Genomic DNA, 5,192 nt, shown 5'->3' with positions numbered 1-5,192 from the left:
TTGGATAGGGAATAGTTTGATAAGAATTTAGAAATGAGAATTATTTGGAATCTGAGTTTGGGAGCCTGGTTCGAAGGAATCTCAAAGTTAAGCGTGCTCAACTTGGAGAAACTTGGGATGGGTGACCAGATGGGAAGTTCCCTACTGGAAGGAAAATCACAGTCACCGGAGTTCGTATGACTGGAATATGGGTCTGGCTGGTCTTAGGTGGACTGGACAGCATGATGTATGAGTAGTTGAAATTTGGGGTGATCGGCTAATCGATGAATAGTAACGATGAATAGTGACGACGAAAAAGTTACTAGATATCATCGATGAGTAGCAACGATGATGAATAGTAACACTAAATAGTAACGATGGTGAATAGTGTCAGTGAATAGTAATGATGAATAGTAATGGTGAATAGTGATTGTGAATAGTCGTATGAACGAACGATGAACGATGAATAGGAACTATGAACGAACGATGAACGATGAATAGGAACGATGAACGATCGAATGATCGAACGAACGAACGATCGGAATTTCGGCAGCATAACGGCAGGACAAAGATTATCTGGAAGAACGATGAATAGGGACCATGAACGAACGATGAACGATGAATAGGAACTATGAACGAACGATGAACGATCGAATGATCGAACGAACGAACGATCGGAATTTCGGCAGCATAACGGCAGGACAAAGATTTTTTGGATGAACGAACGGACGAACGATCGAATGATCGGACGAACGAACGATCGGAATTTCGGCAACATAACGGCAGGACAAAGATTATCTGGAAGAACGATGAATAGGGACTATGAACGAACGATGAACGATGAATAGGAACTATGAACGAACGATGAACGATCGAATGATCGAACGAACGAACGATCAGAATTTCGGCAGCATAACAGTAGGAAAAAGATTATTTGGACGAACGAACGGACGAACGATCGAACGATCGGACGAACGAACCATGAACGATCGGACGAACGATCGAACGATCGGACGAACAAACGAACAAACTAAGAACAGGGGACGAACGATCGAAGAACGATCGAACGATCCTTGTGCTAGTGTGTGCTTGTGTGGAACATGGAGTGGGTGTGTGTGGGGGGGGAAGAGAGTTGCCATGAAATGGCTTGGGGTGGGATGAGAGGAGGCCCTTGCCCCTCTATTTATAGCCATGGTGGGGGGATTAGGGGGAGGGATGAGAGGATTAGTGGGAGGATGAGAGGATTAGTGGGAGATTAGCATGTATTTGTCTTGTATAAGTGAGATTAGCTTGTAGAGCTCACCGTATGACACTGGAGGCATACATATACGTATGAGCATGAGGAAAGTTATGAAGAAAATATTTGTAGGGACTTGAAAAATGATTCTGAAGGTATTTCTCAAGAGGAAAATACCTGGAGATATATCGGTGGAATATTTGGGCAGTATTTCTGGAAAGAACTTGAAGAGGATCACTAGGGAAATATCTGGGCAGTATTTCTGTAAACAATTTGAGGGGGATCACTGGGGAAATATTTGTAGGATATTTTGAGGAGGATTTTAGAGAGAATATAGGCCACTATACTTTATTTGTTGATATCAACTCGCAAACAAACATTTTGAAATGAAACTTGAAATTCATTTTGAATTTAGAGCGAGTTTGAGAAAATTTCAGGATTTGAATTTTTGGGATGCTACACAAACCTACTCCCCGTTGAGGTGGTCACAAAGACCGGGTCTCTTTCAACCCTTTCCCTCTCTCAAACGGTCCCTCAGACCGAGTGAGCTTCTTCTTCTCAAACAATTGGAACACAAAGTTCCCGCAAGGACCACCACACAATTGGTGTCTCTTGCCTCAATTACAAGTGAGTTTGATCTCAAGAAAGATTGAGAAAGAAAAGAAGCAATCCAAGCGCAAGAGCTCAAAAGAACACAACAAATCTCTCTCACTAGTCACTAAGGCTTTGTGTGGAATTTGGAGAGGATTTGATCACTTGAGTGTGTCTAGAATTGAATGATAGAGCTCTTGTAAGTAGTTGGAAGGTGGAAAACTTGGATGACTTGAATGTGGGGGTGGTTGGGGTATTTATAGCCCCAACCACCAAACTAGCCGTTTGGTGGAGGCTGCTGTCGCATGGCGCACTGGACAGTCCGGTGCGCCACCGGACACTGTCCGGTGTGCCAGCCACGTCACCAGGCCATTGGGTTCCGACCGTTGGAGCTCTATCTTGTGGGCCCGCCTGGCTGTCCGGTGGCGCACCGGACAAGTCCTGTAGACTGTCCGGTGTGCCACCCGCGCGTGCACTGCTCCTCTGCGAGCGCTGGCACGCATTTAATGTGTTACAGTCGACCGTTGGCGCGAAGTAGCCGTTGCTCCGCTGGCTCACCGGACATGTCCGGTGAATTATAGCGGAGCGGATTCCCGAAGCTGGCGAGTTCAGAGTCGCTCTCCTCTGGGGCACCGGACACTGTCCGGTGGAGCACCGGACAGTCCGGTGAATTATAGCGAAGCGTGATGAGGACATCACTTCTATATATACAATGAATGGACCGATAACACGATCTCGTACACGACAGCTAAATCTCCAGGTACGTTATACCCTAGTCAATTGTGTTTCAGAGCTTACGCTTGGGGCCATGGATGTTCTGATAATTAGGTACCTTGGAGAGGACCAGCAAGGACTTAGGAAAGGCCAAGGTGTTGAGGAGGAGGAGCAAGGGCGTCCACAACAGGAAGGAGATCAAGTCCGAGTCAGCTGTGACTCTATCTCGGGTTCCAGGACCAGTCTGCACTAAAATGGACGCCCAAGATGCATCCGGACTCCGATAGCGACGGACTGGATATGGTTAGAAAGATAACGAGATTATCTAACCAACCCAACTGGTTCCACCCTAAAATTCATCCGGAGTCAACAGGAATCGTCGAAACAAGTCAGCGTTCAGATTCTGTTTTGGTGCTGCTGTCGGGGACCATAATTAGGGGTACCCTCAAGACGCCTAATTCTCAGCTGGTAACCCCCATCAGCATGAAGCTGCAAAGGCCTGATGGGTGCGATTAAGTCAGGAATCAGTCCATACGAGTGACTCGATCACGCTTCGCCCGAGCCTAGCCTCGGACAAGGGCAGCCGACCTCGAGGGACTTCCGTCTCGCCCGAGGCCCCCCCTTTTTAACGGCGGACACATCTCCGGCTCGCCCGAGGCCTTGGCTTCGCTAAGAAGCAACCCTGACTAAATCGCCGCACCGACTGACCGAGTTGCAGGAGCATTTAACGCAAAGGTGGCCTGACACCTTTATCCTGACGCGCGCCCCCCGGCAGAGCCGAGGTGACCGCCGTCACTTCACTGCTCCACTGACCGGTCTGACAGAAGGACAGCGCCGCCTGCGCCACTCCGACTACAGTGCCACTCGACAGAGTGAGTCTGACAGGCAGTCAGGTCTTGCCAAAGGCGCCATAGGAATCTCCGCTCCGCCCGACCCCAGGGCTCGGACTCGGGCAAAGACCCGGAAGACGGCGAACTCCGCTCCGCCCGACCCCAGGGCTCGGACTCGGGCTAAGACCCGGAAGACGGCGAACTCCGCTCCGCCCGACCCCAGGGCTCGGACTCGGGCTAAGACCCGGAAGACGACGAACTCTGCTTCGCCCGACCCCAGGGCTCGGACTCCGCCCTGGCCACTGCCGAACGACCTCCGCCTCGCCCGACCCAGGGGCTCGGGCTCGGCCTCGGCAACGGGAGACAAATTCGACCCCAGCTTCGGAGGAGCCCCCACGTCGCCCGGCCTCGGGCGCGGGCCCGCCACGTCAACAGGGAGCGCCATCATCACCCTACCCCGAGTCGACTCGGGCCGCAGAGAACAAGACCGGTGTCCCATCTGGCCAGCTCCGCCAGATAGGCAATGATGGCGCCCCGCGTGCCCTGTGACGACGGCGGCTCTCAGCTCCCTTACCGAAGCAGGGGGACGTCAGCAAAGACTCGACCGCCCCGACAGCTGTCCCTCCGCCAAGCTCCGTTGCTCCTCCGACAGCCACGACATCACACCAGCAGGGTGCCAAGATCTCTCCGACTGCCACATTGGCATGTACTTAGGGCGCTAGCTCTCCCTCCGCTAGACACGTAGCACTCTGCTACACCCCCCATTGTACACCTGGATCCTCTCCTTACGCCTATAAAAGGAAGGACCAGGGCCTTCTTAGAGAAGGTTGGCCGCGCGGGACCGAGGACGGGACAGGCGCTCTCTTGGGGCCGCTCGCTTCCCTCACCCGCGTGGACGCTTGTAACCCCCCTACTGCAAGCGCACCCGACCTGGGCGTGGGACGAACACGAAGGCCGCGGGATCTCCACCTCTCTCACGCCCGTCTCCGGCCACCTCGCCTTTCCCCCCTTCGCGCTCGCCCACGCGCTCGACCCATCTGGGCTGGGGCACGCGGCACACTCACTCGTCGGCTTAGGGACCCCCCGGTCTCGAAACGCCGACAGTTGGCGCGCCAGGTAGGGGCCTGCTGCGTGCTGACGAACAGCTTCCCGTCAAGCTCCAGATGGGCAGTCTCCAGCAACCTCTCCGGCCCGGGACGGTGCTCCGTTTCGGGAGTCTTGAGTTCATGTCCTTCGACGGCAGCTACGACATGATACTCCTTCCACCGCCGCGCGACAACGACAATGGCGGCCGACAACCCGCCCGCCGGCGGCGGAACCGACGACATCTTCCCCGCGCGGTGGAAGAACAACATTCGAGCTCGCCCCGTCCTCTCCCCCGCCAACGGAGGAGGAGGCGGGGCAACCAAGGCCAAGCGGGAGGCCGCGCTTCGTCGGCCGTCGAGCGAATCGACGTTCCCAACGCCCCAACGGAAGGCACGCCGGGCGTCGACCTCGCGTTCGAGACGAAGGCAAGCGCCGTCCCCCCGCGACACGCTGATCCCGAGCAAGAAGACGACGCCAGCGCGCTCGCGGAAAGCTTGCAGGATGTCGCCCTCGTACCTGAGACGACGGTGCAACCAGTCCCCGATGTGACTACGTCGCTCCTCGTCGACCAAAAGGTACTGACTAACTCCCATCTTACGTCATTTCGACTCGGCCTCAACCCGCCTAGCAACCTTGCTTTGGCGGGCGCTCTCATTGAGGCCAGTGCAACCCCACTGGGGTTTCGTATGCGGTCGCCTTGGGACCGATTGACGGACGTCTCGACCTACGGGCCCTCTGGGTCCGTGGAAGATGAC

This window comes from Zea mays, chromosome 2 (genome assembly GCF_902167145.1).
Source record: "Zea mays cultivar B73 chromosome 2, Zm-B73-REFERENCE-NAM-5.0, whole genome shotgun sequence".
NCBI classification, from domain to species: Eukaryota; Viridiplantae; Streptophyta; class Magnoliopsida; order Poales; family Poaceae; genus Zea; species Zea mays.
Note: the sequence above shows the minus strand (reverse complement) of the source record.